The sequence below is a fragment of the Pristiophorus japonicus genome, chromosome 8, assembly GCF_044704955.1.
Source record: "Pristiophorus japonicus isolate sPriJap1 chromosome 8, sPriJap1.hap1, whole genome shotgun sequence".
NCBI lineage: Eukaryota > Metazoa > Chordata > Chondrichthyes > Pristiophoridae > Pristiophorus > Pristiophorus japonicus.
The window spans coordinates 6821825-6833856 of NC_091984.1; positions in this window are offsets into that span (position 1 = coordinate 6821825).

The following is a 12032-nucleotide window of genomic DNA, read 5'->3' on the forward strand; positions in this document are numbered from 1 at the left end:
GGAAAGGGCCCGTGGTGCTACATAGCTGCAAGACTCTGATGTGAGAAGCTGATGTCTGAACGATTGTCCTGAAGGAATATTGCTGTGTGTGTGCACCTCACCACCATCAATGGTGGCCATCACCTTGGTGCCACTTAAACTTTACGTTGATTGAAGTTAAGTTTTATTTAACCCTTTCATATCAAGAAATCACCAGTGTGTAACGGTTCAGTTATCTGAAACAATGTGCAACAAGGTTATGTTCAATAAAACATTTTTTATACCAACATTGGTCTAAATTCATTAGTATCATGGGCAAAAACACCCCACACCTCACTTTTTCCACCATTGACATCAATCAAATGATCAACATGTCCAGCAACACAAAATACAAATGCAAAGCAGGAGGGTGGTCCCCTCCCTGCTGACATTACAAGAAATTGCACACACCCAGATGGAGATATAACACAGCCATCACCTGCGGACATGCACCTCACTTTCCTTCTGCCCGCCCCTTCTTCTCCCCACCTCTACCCCTTACCCTCCTCGCTGCACGCCGCCTGGCCGAAGAGGTCCTCAGGTGGTGCCTCATTGCGGGGGATAAAGGCAGAGGCGGTGGTTGCATGGGTATGGGAGCGGGGGATGCCGAGGGGAGAACATTCTCTGATCCAGAAACAGGATCTGGTCCTGTCTCTCATCTGTCATTCACAGTGATGGTGCGGAACATAGGGGTGGAATGCCGCGCTCTGGGACCACTAGGAGGCTTGTGCCAGCAGTGTTCCTGGCTATCACCTCCAGGGCCTCCGCCATCTGCAGAACGTACTCAGTCATGGTGGCCAGCTGTCGGGACATGCCCCCCAATGCATCGAGGAGCTGGTCACCAATGTCTACAGTCCTCCTGGACAACTGTATGATCTCTCATGCCGTGCTCGTGGATGAGACCTGCTGCGTCCACAATACCTCCGCGGGGTCGGCGCTGTCCTGGGGACAAATGGGGTGCCCTGTGGCGAGGTGCTTGGGACTGGTATCACGAGAGCGGAGGCAGGAATGACCCGAGGAGCACTAGATGGCCTTGGGGTGGAATGGCTTCTGGAGCGTGACAATGCAGGTTCCTCAAAGTCCGCGCTCTCATCTGTAGAGAACAGACCCAGCGGACTGATGGGCGAGAATTTGAGCTCCTCAGCACCAGATGTAGGATCGTCCGGTGAGTCCGGCCCCACACCCTCACCTTCCAGGCTTGGTGGTCTAGTGCTGCTGGCTGAGCTGCAAAACACAAATGAGATTATTAGAGGAGAAGGGGGTATTAGAGTCACAAGGTGATTCCAGCGCTACACACATCATATGCATGACAAAAGCACCACCACCCTCAAAATCATCGCAGACATCACATTTCATGAACATCAACACATGGTGCATTGCAATGATTTTCATTAAGCCAGCATTAATTCTGGGATAATTTTAGAAATCATCTATCCTATATGATTATTCGGATATGAATGGGTGTCGCATCTATTGACGTTACATCATGCAATGGTGTAAACTTTACTCACGTCACTTGACTTCAGGGTCTGCAGATGCGTCCGTGGTTGTCTGGGTGTGCTTTCCCATAAGTGTGAGTACCTGCTCCTCCATCTCTGTGATGTCACTTGGGACTGGTGGCCTCCCACCCGTTCGACTCTGCATGGACCTCATCATCGATAGCTTCTTCTGTAAAAGGTGACAGGACGACATGGCATGAGATCATTGCGTGATATCATTGCTAGGTACTGTCACAACACATAACCAACAGAAGTAATCATGATTATTATGATAATGATCATTCTTTATCAAAAATCATTCACCTTGACCGCAGGCTTTGACTACAACATTCCCGGTAAAAATGAAAGACCTCACATCTGCTGATAATCTCTCATGACTGTTACAAATCAAATTATATAAATACATAAGTACATGTAAATAAATGTAATACTTACTCTTGCGGATCCCACAAGGTCGTTCCATTGTTTACAGCATTGGTTACCCTCATGCACCTTGTTGGTCGCCGTGGAGACCAACTCGGCTATCTCATCCCATATCTTCTGGTAGGCCTTTGGGGTGGGCTTCCCACGCGCTTGCTGGGTAAAATCACTCCAGCGTGTCTTGACCTCCTGCAGGAGGGAGACATTTGCCTTGTCCAAGAACCGCCTCGCTCTTTTGCGCCCTCCAATGTGCTCCTCTCCCAGCTCAGTGCTCTCGCCAGCATCAGTCTCCACAGTGTGCTGTGAAGCCTCTACCTCTCCCTCCATTACAGTGCAAATTCGAGCAAATATCTGGCTGGTAACAGCTAATTTTAGTTCCCCTATTTGCTCTAAAGCTCTAAACTCTCCCTTCCTCCTCCCAAAGCAGCAACACCACACTCACACACTCCTTCAGTCCCTCTCAGCTCCCTCTCTCTCTCTCTCCTCTTCTGCGCATGTCATGATGACCTTTGACCTCCTGAAACGCGAGAATCGAGCATTGCCACGCCGTTGTTAAGGATGGTGACGCGTTACGGCAGAAGGTCAGAGAGATTTAATGCTACCACTCATTTCATATCGCTCGCGGTAACACCAAATTTCAAACGGGAGACTAGGGGCTTTGAGAATGGCGACAAGCCGGCGATCTGAAAACCCATTTTTACCGCTCATGCCGGAAATAACACCCACTTTTGGGCGATCTGCACTAAAGTGTAAAATCTAGCCCTAAGGGTTTAATTTGTAACATGATCATAAAATTCCTTCTACCCAATGGGGCAAATATTCTCTTAAATTAAGAAAATTTCCAATATCTTTAAAATTTCAATCAGCAATTCAAAAGGTGTCACATACTGAATTAAAACAGAGTTCACAGCTGCTTGTGAAAAGAGTTAACTTCCTTCTTCAAAAGCTGACAAAAACAAACTTCAATCAATCAATGGCAACTTCAGTCACACATCTTGCAGCTTATCAAGTTTAAAAAAAAGGGCTAGACTTTCCACTAGGTGGCCATTGCCCCCAAAAATGGGCCTTGTTCCAGCGATGTAGGACGTCCCAGCCTTACTGATCGCTGGTACATGCCCAATTTTTTTTGGCGATTTTCCACTCGGCCTTAGGCCGGCGACGTGGAATGGGCAATCTGATTTTTTGGCGATGTTGCCTTCACCCACCGAACAAGGAAGTCAAAAGCTTCCCGAGCAGCGGCCTTCTGCGCATGTGTGAGATTTTTTTTTCCTGCCGACTGGTTTTACTGCGTTTCGGAAGGTCATGGGTCATCACACATGCTCAGAAGGCAGAGGGAGGGATAGAGAGAGAGAGAGGTGATTGAGAGAGGAGGAAGCAGGAAAGTTAGACTCAATATATTTGCAGCGATTCCATTTGAAAAATCAAATTTAAATCTAAATAGTTGTATCTAAATAATTGCATACTTGTATATCCATTCTGAAAATTACTTTGGAGACTGAATCAGAGAGAAAAAGGGCTAAACCATTTAGTGATGAGGCAAACGAGGCCCTTGCCAATGAGGTGCATGCAAGGTGGGCCAATTTGACACAGGGTCTGCATGGGAAACCACCACCCCATGTCTACCGAAAAATTTGGGTGGAGATTGCAGCCATGGTTTCATCTGTATCCCATGAGGCGCGAGGGCTGACTGGTGCAGTAAATGCTGGAATAGCTTGGTGGCTGCAGCAAGAGTAAGTTGCATTTTATATTTTATATTTTACTGATGCATGCAAATTTTTATTAGAACAATGCATTTAATCTAATTCTTGAATGTATTAGTCAAACCATGTTAACAGTAATTTGCTTTTGCACATCTCTGTGCTTTTAGCATTTGCTAAGACCATTCCTATAAACATTCAGTAGCATTGATCGTTTCCTTCCTAGTCACACATTGGTCAGAATTTAAAAAAAACAATCAGTTATTGATGTGATTGCCTCATGTCCGGAACTAAAAGCTTTTCACATAATTTACACCAACCAGAATTTCACCACGGCCATAATAAAAGTCTTTTTAATAGGATAATTAACCTCAATAACTCCAATCTTAAACTAACCAATGCCACTTGGACAAAGAGAGGAGCGACGGCCACACAAACATCAAAGAAAAACACTCGCAGTCGAAAAGAGAAAAGATCTTCCCTTTCCTCCTTTTAGTTCAGTCAGAACTATTAATCCATTTTTCCTTAAACCAATTTTCAATTTCTGATGCTTCCTCCTGAATCCCATTCTGTTTACATACAGAAAATCGCAATCCATATCTGCAACCAAATCTGTTGCCCCCTGCAGTTTTGAGAACTTTTCTCTGCTATATGCTTACAATTGCCATGGCCTGCGTTTCCACTCAACATCTCACTTTTAAAACTATTTTCTGCTTTTTTTTAAGCAATCACCATAGCAACTAACTTCGAACCTTATCTCTTGCAGAACAAAGGGACTTCTCTACATTCCATACGTTACTTTTTCCACAGGGTAAAAAATGAGTGGAGCTAAAACAGACATAACAAACATTCTTTTAAAGACAGACTTTCAAACAAACAAAAATTCTTCCACTCCCCAAAAATCTGCTTTTTTCCCCGTCTTTAAAACAATCAGCATTGCATGTTCCCGGATCATGAAATATTGCTAACTTATCCTCAAACCCTTTGAAGTTCTTTTTGGATTCTGCATGGTCCTTCTGCCCATTCTGTGTCACAACCTTTCTCTGCACCATTTTAATATCCTCCAACGTCTGCTCAGGATCGCCCCTTACCCCCAGCTTCGGTAAATCTTGAACCACATCTTTTAGCTGGATCGTGTTATAGGGGGCCACATAATCTTTTTGCAATGCCACTGTTTACCGTCCTGTTCAGGAGGCACAAACCTTTGTTCCCACATGGGGTTCCTTGGTGCTGGGTGCGCAGGCACCTCAGCTGGAGGCCTTACATTGCCGTACTGGGTCCTGTCTTCAGATTCCCCCCTTTTCTCCACCTCTTGTTCCATATCGGGGTTCATTAAACAAATAATTCCCCTTTTTATGGCCAGTTATTTTCCTAGTTTCTGAATCTTCTATACATAAGAACATAAGAAATAGAAGCAGCAGTAGGCCATTTGGCCCCTCGAACCTGCTTTGTCATTTAAGAAGACCATGGCTGATCTGATCATGGACTCAACTCCACTTCTCTGCCCCCTCCCCATAACCCTTTATTCCCTTATCGCTCAAAAGTCTATCTCCAGCATAAATATATTGAATGACCCAGCCTCCACAGCTCGCTGGGGCAGAGAATTCCATAGATTTACAATCCTCTGAGAGAAGAAATTCCTCATCTCAGTTTTACATGGGCAGCCCCTTATTCTGAGACTATGTCCCCTAGTTTTAGTTTCCCCTATGTGTGTAAATATCCTCTCTGCATTCACCTTGTCGAGTGCCCTCATTATCTTGTATGTTTTATAAGATCATCTCTCATTCTTCTGAACACCAATTTGTATAGGCCCAAACTACTCAACCTACCTTCATAAGTCAACCTCCTTATCTCCGGAATCAACCTAGTGAATCTTCTCTGAACAACCTCCAATGCAAGTATACCCTTCGTTAAACACAGAGACCAAAACTGTATTCAGTACGCTAGATTTGGCCTCACCAATACCTTGTACATTTGTAGCAGGACTTCTCTGCTTTTATACTCTATCCACCTTGCAATAAAGGCCAACATTCCATTTGCCTTCCTGATTAGTTGCTGTATCTGCATACTAACTTTTTGTGTTTCATGCATAAGGACCCCAATGGCTCGCTGTACTGCAGCACTTTGCAATTTTTCTCTATTTAAATTATTTTCTGCCAAAGTGGTTTACCTCACATTTTCCCACATTTTACTCCATCTGCCAAATTTTTGCCCACTCACTTAGCCTGTCTATATCCCTTTGCAGATTTTTTGTGTCCTCCTCACAATTTGCTTTCCCACCCATCTTTATATCATCAGCAAACTTGGCTACATTACACTCAGTCCCCTCATCCAAGTCATTAATATAGATTGTAAATAGTTGAGGAAGCAACACCGATCCCTGCGGCACCCCACTAGTCATTGTTTGCCAACCGGAAAATGATCCATTTATCCCGACTCTCTGTTTTCTGTTAGTTAGCCAATCCTCCATCCATGCTAATATATTACCCCAGCTCTGTGAACTTTTAACTTAGAAACATAGAAATCTACAGTGCAGAAGGAGGCCATTTCGGCCCATCGTGTCCGCGCCAGCCGACAAAGAGCCACACGGCCCTCGGTCAGCAGCCCTGAAGGTTACATATAAAACTATGAACAATGAAAATGGTGGAAAGATAAAGGGCATCCGGCCCAACCAGTCCGCCCCACACAACTTCAACACCCCTTACACTGCAACAGTCTACACTTCCCCCACCCACAACCACAGCCATGTGATCTCCTGTGAGTGGCAATACACCAGATAAAAAACCCAGGCCAACTGGGGAAAAAATCTGGGAGAATTCCTTTCCGACCCATCCAGGCGATCGAAACTAGTCCAGGAGATTACCTTGGCTGTATTCGATTCCCTACAGTACTTACTATCACATCTGCACCAGCCAACAAGAGGTTATTCAGTCTAATACCATTTACCAGCTCTAGGTCCGTAACTCTGCAGGTTACGGCATTTCAACTGCTCATCCAAGCACCTTTTAAATGTGCGGAAAGTTTCTGCCTCTACCACCCTTCCAGGCAGTGAGTCCTAGACCCCCACAACCCTCTGTTTGAAGAAGCCTCCCCTCAACTCCCCTCCGAACTTTCCACCAACCACCTTAAAACTATGCCCCTTCGTAATTGACCCCTAACCAAGGGAAATAGGCCCTTGCTATCCAGTATATCCAGGCCCCTCAAAATTTTGCACACCTCAATGAGGTCTCCTCTCAGCCTCCTCTGTTCCAATGAGAACAAACCCAGCCTATCCAATCTGTCCTCATAGCTAAGATTCTCCATTCCAGGCAGCATTCTAGTAAATCTCCTCTGCACTCTCTCATGCAATCACGTCCTTCCTATAATACGACGACCAGAACTGCACACAGTACTCCAGCTGTGACCTAATCAGAGTATTGTACAATTTAAGCATAACCTCCCTCCTCTTGTATTCTGTACATCTTGTGCAGTAACCTTTTATGTGGAACCTTATCGAATGCCTTCTGGAAATCCAAATACACCATATACACTGGTTCCCCCATATCCTCCCTGCTTGTTACATCCTCAAAGAACTCCAGCAAATTTGTCAAACATGATTTCCCTTTCGTAATATCATGCTGACTCTTCTTGATTGAATCCTGCTTTTCCAGATGTCCCGCTACTGTTTCCTTAGTAATGGACTCTAGCATTTTCCCAATGACAGATGTTAGGCTAACTGGTCTATAGTTTCTTGTTTTTTGTCTGCCTTCTTTTTTAAACCGGGGCGTTACATTTGCGGTTTTCCAATCCACTGGGACCGCCCCAGAATCCAGGAAATTTTGGTAAATTATAACCATTGCATCCACTATCTCTGCAGCCACTTCTTTTAAGGCCCGAGGATGTAAGCCATCGGGTCCAGGGGACCTGTCCGCCTTTGGTACCATTATTTTACCGAGTACTACTTCATTAGTGATCGTGATTGTATTAAGTTCCTCCCTCTCTATAGCCCCTTGATTATCCACTATTGGGATGTTTTTAGTGTCTTCTACCTTGAAGACTGATCGAAAATATTTCTTCAACGTCTCTACCATTTCCCTGTTCTCTATTATTAATTCCCCAGTCTCATCCTCTAGGGGACCAACATTTAATTTATCCACCCTTTTCTTTTTTTATGTACCTGTAGAAACTTCTATGCACTAAGTTAGACAATTTACAAACAAATAAACCAAATCCAACTTTTTGCAATAACTATGTACACCCCATAAGTTATTTAGTCATGTACACCCTCTCATAAGGTTAATGCCTATTGGCTTATATATAGCCCGTCGAGTGATGAATTCGACCTAACCATACCCCTCAAATGGTTCTTCTTGCTGGCGAACCAAATGTTCGCTCATGACATCCGATTCTTAGAGAAAGGCAATTCCTTTGTCTTGAAGTTTTTATAGTTCACAACAACCTGGGCCCGCATGATAGCCGGATGTCCAGTTGTGTTTGGCCAGAGATAACTTGATCCTTTCGCTGATTGGCCAACTCTGATCTACTTCAACATGCCTCTTCCGATTTGAATTCCAAACTGATTGTCGTATGGCATGTCCCATCCCCCGAAGTTTCTTCAGACAGGTTACAGATGCATTTTCCGTCTCCTATAAGCCTTCAGCACTGACCCTCTGACAGTGCAGCACTCCCTCAGTCGTGCTTCTCCGACAGTGCAGTTCTCCCTCAGTACTGCCCCTTTGACAGTGCAGCACTCCGTCGGTACTGCGATTCCAACAGTGCAGTGCTCCCTCAGTACTGTCCCTCCGACAGTGAAGCGCCCCCTCAGTACTGCCCCTCCGACAATGCAGCGCTCCCTCAGTACTGCCCCTCCAACAATGCAGCACTCCCTCAGTACTGCCCCTCCGACAATGCAGCGCTCCCTCAGTATTGCCCCTCCGACAGTGCAGCACTCCCTCAGTAAATGCCCCTCAGACAATGCGGCGCTCCCTCAGTACTGTCACTCCGACAGTGCAGCACTCCCTCAGTACTGCCCCTCAGACAATGCAGCGCTCCCTCAGTACTGCCGCTCCAACAGTGCAGCGTTCCCTCAGTACTGCCCCTCCGACAGTGCAGCACTCCCTCAGTACTGTCCCTCCGACAGTGCAGGACTCCCTCAGTACTGCCCCTCAGACAATGCAGCGCTCCCTCAGTACTGCCGCTCCAACAGTGCAGCACTGCCTCAGTATTGTACTCTGAGTCTGAGCCCGGATTCTGTGCTCGAGTCTCTGGAGTGGAACTTGAACCTATGATCTTCTGACCCACAGGCGAGTTTGCTGCCCACTGAGCCACAGCTGACACTGACAATAGGAGCAAGAAAAGGAGTCATTCTAATTGTATGTGAAGCATAAAATATGGTGAAAGTGCAGTTGAACTTGGACCTTGACTGACCATGGCTGAGAAATGATTCACTTTGCTCGGAGTTTATTTTACATAGAGGGTTCAAAGCTTTTACAATAAAATAGAAGAGAGATTATGTCCTGACAACATTTCAGTCGATGCTGCTCTAGACAGGGACATTAGTCATCATTTATTTCTTGTTCCAGAGAATCTCTTCCTGACCACTCGGGAACTCCTGCAGAATATTTCCTGGTTTCAAGGAATTACCGTCAAAGCTTCTTTGTCTTACATTTCAGATATTACATTGTGAAAAGTCACTCGCCGGGTTCAGAATGGCTCCACTGGGCCCTTTTATCTCAGTTTAATGCTCCGCACTTGCTCAACAGGTTGTTTGAAGATTTATCGGCAGATTTAAAATTTGCTTGTTGCTGATTACAGACAATGATTTGCTCTTTAGATTTGAGCCATTCCACATGGATGGAACTGGAACCCAGTGTCTGGGAAAATTATTTCCCCTTTGTTTATGGTTTTGAAAGAAAGACTTAAAGAAAGACATATTTATATTGTACCTTTCACGACCACCAGATGTCTCAAAGTGCTTTGCAACAAATGAAGTGCTTTTAGAGTGTAGTCACTGTTGTAATGTGGGAAACACGGCAGCCAAATTGCACACAGCAAGCTCCCACAAACAGCAATGTGATAATCACAAGAAAATTTGTTTGTGCTATGCTGATGGAGGAATAAATATTGGCCAGGAAACCGTGGAGAACTCCCCTGCTCTTCTTCTAATTACTGCCAGGGGATTCTTTTACGTCCACCTGTGAGGGCAGATGGGGCCTCGGTTTAACGTGTCATCCAAAAGATGGCATCTTCGACAGTGCAGCCCACCCTCAGCACTGCACTGGAGTGTCAGCCTAGATTTTTGTGGTCAAGTCCCTGGAGTGGGATTTGAAGAGTTCACTCTGTTGCGTGGCTTTGCATCAACAGCTTTTGTGTCGCAACTCGCAGCAAGTCCCCTTCACCCATCATCTCTTTGCCCGCTGACCTACATTGGCCCAGTCCCGTTCACCCATCACCCCTGTGCTCACTGACCTACATTGGTCCAGTCCCATTCACCCATCACCCCTGTGCTCGCTGACCTACATTGCCGCCTGGTCCGGCAATGCCTTGAATTTAAAATTCTCATCCTTTTGTTCAAATCCTTCCATGGCCTCGCCCCTCTCTATCTCTGTAATTTCCTCCAGCACAGATCTCTGCATTCTTCAGAATTTGCAGATGGCACAAAACTTGGAAGTATATTGAACAGTGTGAAGGATAGTGATAGACTTCAAGAGGACATAGACAGGCTGGTGAAATGGGTGGATACGTGGCAGATGAAATTTAATGTGGCAAAGTTTGAAGTGATGCATTTTGGTGGAAAGACTGAGGCGAGGACATATTAATGAAATGGTACAATCCTAAATAGAAACATAGAAACATAGAAAATAGGTGCAGGAGTAGGCCTTTCGGCCCTTCAAGCCTGCACCACCATTCAATAAGATCATGGCTGATCATTCACCTCATACCCTTTTACTGCTTTCTCTCCATACCCCTTGATCCCTTTAGCGTAAGGACCATGTCTAACTAATTGAATATATCCAATGAAATGGGGTGCACAAACAGTGAGACCTGGAGATATGTGTGCATAAATCGTTGAAGGAAGCAGGACAGGTTGAGAAAGCCGGTAAAAAGTCTTACGGGATCCTGGGCTTCATAAATAGAGGTATAAGAGTTCAAAAGTGTGGAAATGATGATGAATCTGTATAAAACACAAGTTCGGCCCCATCTGGAGTATTGTGTCCAATTCTGGGCACCACAGTATAGGAAGAATGTGAAGGCCTTCGAGAGGGTGCAGAAAAGATTTACGAGATTGATTCCAGGAATGAGGGATTTCAGTTACGTTGATAGACTGGAGAAGCTGGAGTTGTTCTCCTTGGAGTAGAGAAGATTGAGAGGAGATTTGATGGAGGTGATCAAAATCATGAGGGGTCTGGACAGGTTAGATAGAAAGAAACTGTTCCCATTGGCAGATGAGTCAAGAACCAGAGGACACAGATTTAAGGTGATTGGCAGAAGAACCAGAGGCAACACAAGAAAAAAACTTGTTTTCGCAGCGATTGGTTAAGATCTGGAATAAGTGGTTAAGACTCAATTTTATCTTTCAATAGGAGGTTGGATAAGTGTCTGAAGGAAATAACATTTCAGGGCTACAGGAAAGGGCAAGAGAGTGGGACTAGTTGAGATTCAGCACGTGTTCGATGGGCTGAATTGCCTTCTTCTGTGCTGTAATCATTCTATGATTCTATGTCCGACAATAATCTCCTGTTTCACTTTCTCTGAATGTAGATGACAGATTTTCACAGTTGACACCTGTAACAAACTCCATCACATTCACCAAGTTCCGCTCGGGATTGTTAGAATTGAAAATTTAAAATTCCTGAAATTAGGAACTGGATGAAGGGGTTTGAGACGAGTTTTTATTTCATTCATTTATTGTCTATCGCCAGTTGCCCTGAGAAGGTGAGGGTGAGCCTTCTGCTTGAACCGCTGCAGTCCGTGTGGTGAAGGTGCTCCCACAGTGCTGTTAGGGAGTTCGAGGATTGTGAGCTAGCAACGTTGAAGGAACGGCAATATATTTCCAAATCAGGGTGGTGTGTGACTCGGAGGGGAACTTGGAGGTGATGGTGTTCCCAGGCACCTGCTGGCCTTGTCCTTCTAGGTGTTGGAGGTGGCGGGTTTGGGAGGTGTTGCCGAAGAAGCCTTGGTGAGTTGCTTGGTGAGATTATGGCGCTGGTGCTGAATGTGAGAGACCCAACTCCCCAACACAGGTCACATTATTCACAATCTTTTCTCACAACTTTACGGTTGATTGATGGCAGTGATATTTGGGCAATAACAATGAATAACCTGGAGCCTTTGTACATGGGAAGGATGGGGTGAATATTCTGGAGATTAACTACAGAATTAAGGGCTGGGTTTTGGTATTAGAGTCTAGAACCACAGG